This window comes from Heteronotia binoei, chromosome 4, assembly GCF_032191835.1.
Source record: "Heteronotia binoei isolate CCM8104 ecotype False Entrance Well chromosome 4, APGP_CSIRO_Hbin_v1, whole genome shotgun sequence".
Taxonomy (NCBI): Eukaryota; Metazoa; Chordata; class Lepidosauria; order Squamata; family Gekkonidae; genus Heteronotia; species Heteronotia binoei.
This window is the reverse complement of record NC_083226.1, coordinates 67,729,367-67,741,888: the sequence shown is the minus strand read 5'-3', so window position 1 is coordinate 67,741,888 and position 12,522 is coordinate 67,729,367.

Sequence of the window (12,522 nt, the reverse complement as noted above, 5' to 3'; positions counted from 1 at the left end):
AAATAAAAAACAAGAACTCTGCAAATTATAGTAGGAGATATTTTTTTTTAATGGTGGAAATCCTTGGCCCCTTGAAAACATTAGTTACCAGGGTTTTTTGATAGGCAGACTGTTAAACAAGTTTTCAAATTTGTTTACTGACTTTAACCCTTTTCCAGATGTCCTAAATAGAAGGGGGGGGGGAGAGATGGGATAGAAATGTGCTGTTGGTAGTAGAATTGAGGCAGATCCACATCTGACTTATGTGCTTTCCTTGCAATACCTGCACAAAGCCTCTGTACACAGGAAGGAGGAAGCTATATGGACAGCAATAGATGGGAGTGCTTCCACAATGATCCCCCCTCTGCCTGCATTCCTTTCCACTTAAACACACAGTAAGAGACTTCATCTTGATTCTGAAAACATTTATCATAACAATATACAGTTCATGCCAAGAGTCAGTCTGACTCAGCATTCAGTTCCTGACAGTGACAAGTGAGATTTCCACACTAAATGTTCTTACGTACTTTCTGACAATGTAATCACATCCTAAATGTGACAGGTGTTATTGCTGGAGCATCCTGGCTCATAGGTAATGAGGTTGATCTTCCCCATACAGTGATCTAATCATTTTAAAATATTCACTTTGTCAGGGCTTGTTTAGTAGAAAAAGCCTAGCACCAACTCATTTGCATAATAGACCACACCCCCTGACATCACCATTGTTTCACACAGGGCTTTTTTTGTAGAAAAATCCCAGCAAGAACTCATTTGCCTAATGAGCCACAACCCCTGACCCCCAAGCCAACTAGAACTGCATTCCTGTGTGTTCCTGCTAAAAAAGAAGAAAGAAAAAAAGCAGCTCTGCACTTTGTTAATTCACACCAATGGGCTATTGCTTCAAACTAATTCTGACCTTTGAATATGATCTCATGTCAATCAACTTTCCACTGTATCAGTGAAATATTAGAAAAAAGAAACTTGAAGTCACCCTATAATAATGCACATTAACAGGTAATGTATTCTCAATAAACATTTATTATACTTATCACTATACTTTTTATGGATTTTCAACACCCTAAGAAAATTAAGGTGCTCAAAAACAAATGCATTTGCTGATGTTTTTATGTCACGTAAACAATTCTCCGTTCAATATCCTGGGGATTTAGGTATGTATTATTTTTATGCACCTAATCTGTGTACTTCTGACAGCAAGGAAAATTTCCCACTATGGCATTACTGCTCTAAAACATTTGTTTTGACTTTCTACTGCTCATAATGCATAAAAAAGCCAAGTTGTACCAGTTGTCCTGCTTTTCCATTTCCCCAAGTAATTTAATTAGACAATGCTTAAGATTTGCTGTATAAAATTAGCAATCTTAATATAGGTAGAGTCTGAAACTACTTTATATTTCCTGACAGATTCTCAAAAATGTTCTTTAGCTCATATTTGTAAGTTGTTATGCACAAACCTACCCACAAGAATGTCACCACCATGAAGGCAAATTGAGTAAATATTATTATGTGTGTTGAGTACACTTGTGCCACAAATATGTGTTCCGAAAGGCAGTACAGCCACTCACTTTACTACATGCAACAAAACAGACATGGACACTATGCACATGTGACAATGCTCTCTAGGTGACAATAGATACAGAACAGTACTATCCACTTTTTGTTCCTTGCTTACCTTGCACGCTGAGAGTCAATTTGGTGTAGTGGTTAAGTGCATAGACTCTAATTGGGGCAGGCCAAGTTTGATTCTCCACTCCTCCACATGGACCTGCTGAGTGACCTTGGTTCAGTCACAGTTCTTGAAAGAATTGCTTTCTTAAGGAGCACTTCTCAAAAGAGCTTTCTCAACCCTACCTACCACACAGGGTATCTGTTGTGAGGAGGGGAAGAGAAAGGAGATTGTAAGCTGCTCTGAGACTCCAAGTGAAGGGTAGGGTATAAATCCTCCTCTTCTATAGCTAACATGTAAGTGTTCATTTAGTACTAGCCCTTGAAGTTTGACATTCCAGGGATGTTGGGGGGCAGGGTTGTCAGAGGTTGGGAGACTCCTAGAGATTTGGGGATGGAGCCTGGGAATGAGAGGGGCCTCAGTGGGTAACAATGCTACAGCAGCCAGCCTCCAAATCATCCATATTCTCTAGAGGAACTGATTTCTGTAGCCTAGAGATGAGCTATAATTCCAGGGGATCCCGAGTCCCATCTGGAGGCTGGCATCCCTAGCTGAATGATTCAGACCTGATCTCTTGATTTTGACATATACTGACTGTGTAATCAAAAAATGTTCATATTCAGAAATAAATCCTACTGAGTTCAAGGGAACTTACTCCCTAGCAGTGTTCCCTCTAAGCTGAGTTCACATGAACTAGCTCACAGATTTTTAGCCTCCAGCTCACACATTTTTGTCTTAGCTCAGGAAGGATAATCTCAGAGCAAACTAACTTATGCAGTAGCTCACAACTTTGCTCACAAGACTCTGCAGTTTAGAGGGCACATTGCTTCCTAGTAGCTACAATCCTAAACATACTTACTAAGGAATAAATCCCACTCAGTTTAGTGGGATTTACTTCTGAATATATATGCTTAGACTCATGTTTTAAGTGGTTTAATAATATTTAGTAGTGAACAATGTGCATTAATTTAATACTAAATATAGATATTTCATATAGAAGTAATAAAATTGTAACATGTTATTCAGTCTTAATGATATGTTTTCTCATGGCCACCTCTTTTCCTACATTAAATTTTCCTTTAGCATATAAAATATTTTCCCCATGTATTATTTTAAACCAGTTTCTTGAATAATTAAGTTACTTTTGATAGAATTTTGGGCCTTTATTTAAAAGTTATTGAACATAAATATGTCTCTTGTGTTTCAACTCTCTGATGTTCTGATGTTACAGTCTGAGCAACAACACCAAGCAAGGGAGGTATCCACAAGAGGCTGGTTTGACTGTGAGTGTCATAATAAGACCCAAGTGCGTACTATTTACCATCAATATAGGGAATCAGGCTTAGTGTTCCCACAAAAGGAGTACTTTGAGTTTAAAACCGTATTACACAAATTGTATAAAAATAAGCAATAAGCCTTTTTACAGAAATGCTGGGAACCCCTCCTCCAAGTCACAATAAACAACGAAACGAGGAAATTCTGGGCCTTGATTTCAGACTCTGTGGGTAGGAAAGGCTTCATAAATATCACAATAACAATAAATACTTGGTATGAACATTTTAAAAAGATTTTTCAGGAGAATAGAGTTAATTCGGTAGCAGAATCTGAGCTTAGCTTGGATGATTGTTTAGAGTGGTATAGCAGCGCCCGCCTCACGGCCCCCCTGGATCTCTTTATATCAGTCTCTTCGGGGTATTTTACTTTGTTATCTGATGGAAATAGAATTCACTTCGTAGGGGACCACAGCAGCTTTGTTAGTTTTTTCCACAAATATAGGCTCCAGAGAAACTTTAACATAAACCACAGATTTTATTTTAACACAAAGTCTTAAACTGGGGATATGGGAGATATTTACATGGGGTAACACGTTGTTCAGTTGTTTCAGGCTTTATAATAACTTTTCCTTCTTAAATCTCTCAGTTTCACAGTTCACAGTTTCCCTATAGTACACTCTCCACCTCTAGCAAAGTCTGGTCTCTTGGGAATGATGTGCCAAGTCTCACCCGTCGACTGGAGCCTCTACTCCTAGCCCTTCTGGTGTCTCAGACCCACATCCGCTCCCTCAACCACCTCACTAGATCTCCAGAGTGGTATACAGGTGTCTGTGACCATTTCGGTCTTGACTGACTCACACTTATTCCACACACAGCCCTCGTGGCTATTTTTGTCGAGCTTGCAGTCAGCTTTTCTTCTCTTGAAGACTTTCCTGCCACTGTCCCAAGCTCCGTCAAAGAATCAGCTGCCCTCTCAGCCTCTGTCAGGCACGAACTGACCCTCTCAGTCTCTGAAAGGCTCCAACTCTGACAGACACTAACTGACTGAATGACTGCCTCAGCAGTTTTCTGTCACTCCCAGACTTTCCCTCCCTGAGAGATCCGAGCACTTGGCCCCCACCCTCAGGTCACTTGACGCAGGCCCTGTGCATCTTCAGTTTCTGGTTAACCCCTAGCTTTCCATCACAAGTGGCTTCCAGTACAAGCAGCAGAGGCTGAATCCCTGATAGTGCTAATTAAATTGGGGAAAGTCCCCGGGCCTGATGCCATTCCCCCCTCAAGCTATTAAGGCATTTCCTGATGGTGGGCCCCTTTTTTAGCTGCCCTATTCACTGTAATTGATAGGATGGGCTTGATACCCGAAGCTTGGACAAATTTTATTTTATTTATTTTTATTTATTTATTTAAGATTTATATCCCGCCCTTCCCACAAGTGGCTCAGGGCGGCTTCCAATAGTAGATCCAACAAAATTACAATAGTTAAACATATAAAGGGATCCGTATTTAAACCAGATAAAACAGATAAAACAGATAAAACCTTAGTTATTAATACACATTAATAAATATTTCAACTATATATAAAAGAAATCCAGCAAGTTACATTAAAATTCTCAAGCTAGTTATAGGCTAGCCGGAAGAGGGTCGTCTTACAGGCCCTGCGGAACTGAACAAGGTCCCGCAGGGCCCTCACCTCTTCCGGCAGCTGATTCCACCATGTAGGGGCCATAACAGAGAAAGCCCTTTCTCTGGTGGACTTCAAACGGGCTTCCTTCGGCCCAGGGATAGTAAGGAGATTTTGTGTTCCCGACCTCAGTACTCTCTGGGGAACGTGCGGGGAAAGACGGTCCTTCAGGTAGACAGGTCCCAAGCCATATAGGCTTGCAATAGTCCCTATATTTAAAAAAGGAGATTGTCAGCTTCTTAGCAATTATAGACCTATTAGTCTCCTATTCACTATTGGGAAGTTGTATTCAAGGTATCTGGCTAACAAACTCAAATCATGGATATCAGAACAGCAAATTTTAGGGCCAGAGCAAGTTGGATTTTGACAGGGAAAATCAACCTTAGACCATTGCATTGTACGAAGTCATTTGGTGAACAAATACAGGAAAGAGAAAGGGCTTAAATTATTTGCAGCCTCTTTAGACCTTAAGGGTGCCTTTGACTCTGTCCCTAGAGATCTTTTGTGGAGAAATCAAGAGACCTGGGGATTGATGCAAGATTGCTTTTTTTGATCAAAAAGCTTCACTCTGAAACCACCTGTCAAGTTAGATGCTCCAAGAAGGGTGATCTAACTCCTAAGATTTCAATTAACATATCAGTAAAACAAGGATGCATCTTAGCTTCCTTATTATTTAATCTTTTTTAAAATGACTTAGCCCTCTAGAATCATAGAGTTGGAAGAGACCTCCAGGGTCATCTAGTCCAACCCCCTGCACAATGCGGGAAACTCACAAACACTTCCCCCTAAATTCACAGGATCTTCATTGCTGTCAGATGGCCATCTAGCCTCTGTTTAAAAACCTCAAAGGAAGGAGAGCCCACCACCTCCCGGGGAAGCCTGTTCCACTGAGGAATCACTCTAAAGGTCAGGAAGTTCTTCCTAATGTTGAGCCAGAAACTCTTTTGATTTAATTTCAACCCATTGGTTCTGGTCCTACCTTATGGAGCCACAGAAAACAATTATGGGGCCACAGAAAACAATCCTCTATATGACAGCCCTTCAAGTACTTGAAGATGGTGATCATATCACTTCTCAGCCGCCTCCTCTCCAGGCTAAACATGCCCAGCTCCTTCAACCTTTCCTCATAGGACTTGGTCTCCAGACCCCTCACCATTTTTGTCACCCTCCTCTGGAGCCGTTCCAGCTTGTCTATATCCTTCTTAAAATGTGGTGCCCAAAACTGAACACAATACTCTAGGTGAGGTCTTACCAGAGCAGAGTAAAGTAATACTATCACATCATGTGATCTGGACACTATACTTCAGTTGATATAGCCCCAAATTGCATTGGCCTTTTTCGCCACCGCATCACACTGTTGACTCATGTTCAGCGTATGATCCACTAAGACCCCTAGATCCTTTTCGCACATACTATTGCTAAGACAAGGCTCCCCCATCCTATAACTATGCATGGGATTTTGCCTACCGAAATGCAGAACTGTACATTTATCCCTGTTAAAATTCATTTTATTGGTTTTAGCCCAGTTTTCCAGCCTGTCAAGGTCATCCTGTATCCTGTTTTGGTCTTTTACTGTATTTGCAACCCCTCCCAATTTAGTATCATCAGCAAATTTAATAAGCATTCTCTCTATTCCTTCATCCAAATCATTTTTAAAGATGTTGAACAATACAAGTCCCAGGACAGATCCTTGAGACACTCCACTTGTCACTCCTCTCTAAGAGGATGAGAAACCATTCACAAGCACTCTTTGGGTGCGATCTGTCAACCAGTTACAGATCCACCTAACGGTAACAGGATCCAAACCACATTTTACCAATTTGTCAACAAGGATAGTATGTGGAACTTTATCAAAAGCCTTACTAAAATCAAGATAAACGGCGTCTAAAGCATTCTCCTGATCCAGCTAGGTAGTCACTTTCTCAAAAAAAGAGATCAGGTTAGTTTGACATGACTTGTTCTTGAGAAACCCATGCTGGCTCTTAGTAATCACATCCATTCTTTCTAAATGTTCCAGGACCGACTGTTTGATGATTTGTTCTAAAACTTTTCCTGGCATAGACGTCAAGCTGACGGGTTGTTAGTTACCCAGATCCTCTTACTTACTTACTTACTTACTTACTTACTTACTTATTTATTTATTTATTTATTTATTTATTTATTTATTTATTTATTTATTTATTCGGTCGATTTATATTCCGCCCTTTCCCATACGGGCTCAGGGCAGATCACAGTCATAATAAAACAGTTAAAATACAGCAATGACTCAATAATATACCAATAAAACAAAAGCTCAAGAAATATACACAGGCGGGAAGGCATGGGGACAACATTCGCCTGCCTCCAATCTTCTGGCACCTCTCTTGTTCTCCAAGAATTCTCAAAAATAATAGCCAAAAGGCTCAGAAATTATATCCACAAAAGGCCAATGCCATGCTGGGAATTATTAGGAAGGGAATTGAAAACAAATCAGCCAGTATCATAATGCCCCTGTATAAATCGATGGTGCGGTCTCATTTGGAGTACTCAGAGAAGGGCAACTAGAATGATTAAAGGGCTGGAGCACTTTCCCTATGAAGAAAGGTTGAAACGCTTGGGACTCTTTAGCTTGGAGAAACGTCGACTGCGGGGTGACATGATAGAGGTTTACAAGATAATGCATGGGATGGAGAAAGGAGAGAAAGAAGTACTTTTCTCCCTTTCTCACAATACAAGAACTCGTGGGCATTCGATGAAATTTCTGAGCAGACAGGTTAAAACGGATAAAAGGAAGTACTTCTTCACCCAAAGGGTGATTAACATGTGGAATTCACTGCCACAGGAGGTGGTGGCGGCCACAAGTATAGCCACCTTCAAGAGGGTTTAGATAAAAATATGGAGCACAGGTCCATCAGTGGCTATTAGCCACAGTGTATGTGTGTATATAAAATTTTTTGCCACTGTGTGACACAGAGTGTTGGACTTGATGGGCCGTTGGCCTGATCCAACATGGCTTCTCTTATGTTCTTATGTTCTTTTAGAACCCTTGGATGCAGTTCATTTGGCCCTGAGGACTTAGTTTCATTTAAAAAAACTAGGCATTTATGTACTACCCCTATGCTTCATACCCTCCTTATATGTTCTGTTTTTGCCATGTTGAGCACCGTTTCCCTCAGAAGAGAAGACTGAGGAAAAGTAGGAATTAAGCAGTTCCACCCTCTCTTCATTACCCAATTTCACTTTCCTGCCCTCACAATGGACCTACCATGTCTTTGCTCTTTTTCTTACTCTGAACATAAGAGAAGAACCCTTTTTTGTTGTTTTTAGCATCTTTGGCCAGCCTAAGCTCATACTGAACTTTAGGTTTCTTAACTTTTTCTCTACAAGCACTGGTGATTTGTTTATGTTCGTCCTTGGTTATAAGGTCCTCCTTCCAATTCCTAAAGGAGTCTTTTTTATTTCTCAAGTCTTTAGAGAGTTGTTTATGGAGCCAACTCGGCTTCTTTAGGCTTTTTCCATTTTTTTTTCTCATAGGAATCGTCTGTGATTGTGCTTTCAGTATTTTGCTTTTAAGAAACTCCCACCTCTCCTGAACCCCCTTCTTCCTAAGTATTTCTGACCATTGGATTTCACCCAGCATAGTTCTAAGTTTATTGAAGTTTGCCTTTCTGAAGTCCAACCTATAAGTCTGACTATGTATAGCTTTTCCCTTCCCTAAGACTGTAAATTCCAAAATCACATGGTCACTGCTGCCCAGGGTGCCCACTATTCCACTTCTTCAATCAATTCTTCCTTGTTGGTGAAAATCAAATCCAAGATAGCAGATCCCCTTGTTTCCTTCCTCACTTTCTGGAAAAGAAAGTTGTCCTTCCTGAAAGTAATTGATGGTCATAATCCAAAGCTAGGGGCGATGCATGTACCACTGCTTTTGTATGCAGATGATGCTATATTATTCTTCCTTTAAGAAATAGGAATGAAAAGGATGTTATCTCGCTTTTTAGACTATTGTGAATTGAATAAACTGACCGTAAGTTTTGATAAATCTAAAATCATGGTTTTTGGGAAAACCTGTCAAGTGGAATATAAGAGGGAATGGGATTGAACAGGTCAAAAGCTTTAGATACCCAGGAGTCTATTTCCATCATAGAGCTGGATGGGTTAGCCACAAAAAAGAAGTGATGAAATCTGTGAATAGTATCATACTTGCAATCTCTCGTTTCTATTATACTAAGGGAAATCAATACATTCCTGCAGCCCTTAGAGTTTTTAACCACAAAATCAGTGCTAAACTGCTTTATGGTATTCCAATCTGGATCATAGCCCTTAATAAAGCAGTACAACGATCCAGCTTTTTAAGGAAAATATTAGGATTTCCAGCGTGCATGCCCTATGCAGCTATTTGCTTGGAGACCAATCAAAGACTCCTAGAGACAAAACCCTGGATTATAACAATTAAATTCTGGTTACGTTTACATTTTAGGAGTGGCCCCAATAGTCTCATTGCATGCATGCTATCTGAACCCCAATTATCTGCATGACTACTCAATATAGGAAAAAAAATCTCCATAATTGGGTAGTTTTGATGATTTAGTCTCCCTCCTGGAGAGGACTGCATTGCTCTGATTAAACAATGACTTGTAGATCTTGAAATGCAAGAACTCAGAAGCCAAAGGGCAGATGTTCCCCTTTGAGGTGGGGGATCTCCTCTAGTGGAACCTTGGCAACATATCTTTCTTGCTTGACTTCTCCTAACCTTCGTAGAGCCTTCATGTTAGCTCGCTTTAATTCTTCCTTCTGCTGTGCTGTATGGGAGGTTTAAGGAAATTCCATATTCCAACAGGTTTTGTGGTTGTGGTTCAAGGGATATACTGAACACGTTCTCCTGCATTGTACATTTTACTGTGATATTCATGCCATGTACTTAGATCATTGTCTTCGAAATCATGAGGGATATCTAATGGTGGCAAGACTCTCTTCCTATTGTCCTCTCATAATCCTGAGATTATTGAGATTGTGGCTAAATATCTGTGCTGTGCTTCTAAGAGGAGAGGAGTGTTTCAAATGTTGGGGTAATATATGTTTTCTCCCTTGCCGATTGTGCACATCTATGCTGTTAAGTCAATAAAGGTTGTTGTTTTTGTTGAAATATCTCTCTTCCTTCCTCTTCCCATATCTTGCATACCACTTGATTTTGTATATGGCCTCATGAAGATTTTTATAACTAATTTATTGTAATTCAAATAAACAATAAACCTGACTCTTCTCTCAGTGTCAAAGGTGAAAGACCAGAGGTTATTCCATTTAGTTGTCCGCGTTGCATCCAGTGAATTCTGTCCTTCCTGCACTGGAATCTCACTACCCAACCCCCAAAAAGTTTTAAAAGGCCTGATGGGGGAAAACACACACACCTAATATAGCTTTGAGCAATGTTGAAATTCATGACTTGTATTTTTAAGAGCCAAGCCATGCATAGAAATACTGAATGTCTCCTCACCTTATCTGGCTAGTGTCAAGTACTCCAGTATGGAGATTTGCTTAGCAGAGGGGATATTACATATGAGGAAAATTAGCACACTACAAGCTCCCTAAGCAAACATTAACACAATTGACTAGGAATTTATGTCCTGAACTGCTGCCTGTTCCAGATGTGTCCTGTAGCCACTACTGGATACAATGCCAGGAACATTGGTCTGTGAACTAGGCCAGATTGATTCCATTGTTTTGACTAGAATGCTATCCCCACCTTAGAAGTAAATCCAAACTTTCAGTTTTGCTAGCTTGGACTAGCCTGAAGGCTGTAGTTGTGTTCCTTAAATTAGAATAAGATATTGAACTGTATATAGAGGAAGTCTACTTTTCTTCATCTTCTTATTCAGTACAGAGAGTTGGTAAGGCATCATGCTGGAAGCAAACTTAAAAAGAATAACAAGGATATTTAAAAAGACACAAGTGAAGTAAATCAGCTAGGAGCATCCTTTATTTGTGACAGCCAAAGAAACTGTTCCTACCGGAGTTGCTGCCAGTCCTAATTGTGCCTCTGGCTGCCCCTCTTGGTACAGGATTTATAGTTCAGAGTCTGTTTTGCCCATTCCAGCCATGCCTCTGAGGTTCAGCTCCACAGGGATTGTGTCCATTTTAATTAATTAACCAATTAATACATTTATTAGTCACCTTTTTATCTAATAGTAACTCAAAGCAGCTTACAATGTAAATAACAAAATGCAATGAAATACATAAAACCATTAAAATTTAACATTCAGTATGCAGAAGAACTAATCAAATGTTTTCATGAATAAAACTATGTTCACTTGCCTCATAAAAATCAAGAGTGAGGGGGCCAGACACACCTCCTTAGGAAGGTTGTTTCATAATCATTGGAATGCCACTGACAAGGCCTGCTCTCGTGTATCAACCAAATGAGCTTTTTTTGATTGGTGGGACAGTCAGGAGGCCATCTCCCTGAGACTTTAGTTCCCAGGTGAGAACATCTTAAATAAGATGGTTTTTCAGATACACTGGTCTCAAGCCATGTGGGGCTTTAAAGGTCAAAAGACAATTATACAAATAAGACAGTTACCTAAATAAATACAAAAGAGAGAATAAATTATGCAGTGATTGGCTTGTGCAAACGACTGGAACAGGATACAGTGGTAGACCCTAGTTTAAACACCTTTAAAAGAGCATTTGATACATTCATGGAGAATTGGAGGTAACTTTATTGCATGAAGTTTTGATGTAGGTTCCCAAATGAATTTAATATTTTTTCCACTTTACTAATGCAATTCATAGAAGTGTAAGCCAAAATGCCCTCAAAACGAGGTTGGGGAATTGACAGGTGGGCACCTGGCTTAAAAAGGATCTTGAATCAATGTATACAGGATACACATCCAGAAAGTATTGCTTAAATTTGTCAAGGACACTAATTAAGTAAAACAATTAAAAATTTACTGTAGAAAAGTATAAAACACACATACAAGGCAATGAATACATACAACACACATACAGTCCTAATAAAAATAGAGAGAAATACAGAGACAACACAAGGATAGACAAACAGGGTGATAATTACCGATCGTAGTCTTCAAGGAAGGCTCCAATGGCGATGAACGAGGACTAGGGGGAGGGGACCCTCAACTGGCCAAGAATCGGGGATGTATCTAGACAGCGAAACTGGGGTACTGCTAGATGCACACCTGTGGGGAGCTGGGTCACAGGTTAGAAGGACTACCTTGAGCCTTTAGAGAATGGGAGGTCCAGGGGTGGATGACAGGTGGTCAGCTTGTACATGACCTCAGAAAAGGGGATGCTCTGCAATGACCATAAGGGCTGGACTTACGCAGTAGCCAATAGCCAGTTAATTGGCGGTCCCTGATTGGATGCTCATAGCTAGCCAATGAGCAGACTTGGCCTTAGTTACCTGATTAGACCTCCAGGTAACAATGGGCCAAGGGGGAGGCGCCAGGATGACCATTAAGGGAAAGAATGGGAAAAATTATTAAGGTGGGGGGGGGTACTTAAGTCTATCAAAGTTATCTAAAAAGGTGACAATAGATGGCCAAATTGCTACCTAGGTAACACCTGGTCTATTCAAAGAAACTTGGCTCTGGGTGAAGATGTTCTTCCTCCTCTTCGATCTTCTATTGGCACCAGTCTTTGTCTTGAGTTCCGTTGGACAAAGGCTTAGGCGGTCTGACAGGATCCACGCCTAAGATAAGCTTGATGGCTTTATGCATAGGTAACATCTGTTGAGTACGTGAACCTCCCGCTTCGCTGTTATGGAGTCTGGCACTGCAGGAAGATAGCTACTGGTGGTGTTAGCCTCCCAAGATGAATTCTATGGTTGAGGCTGGAAACCGCTTGCCTGGACAGTTTCTGGCGGCGCACCTTCTCTCGCTGCTATGGTCGAGATGGGGATCACATGGAGC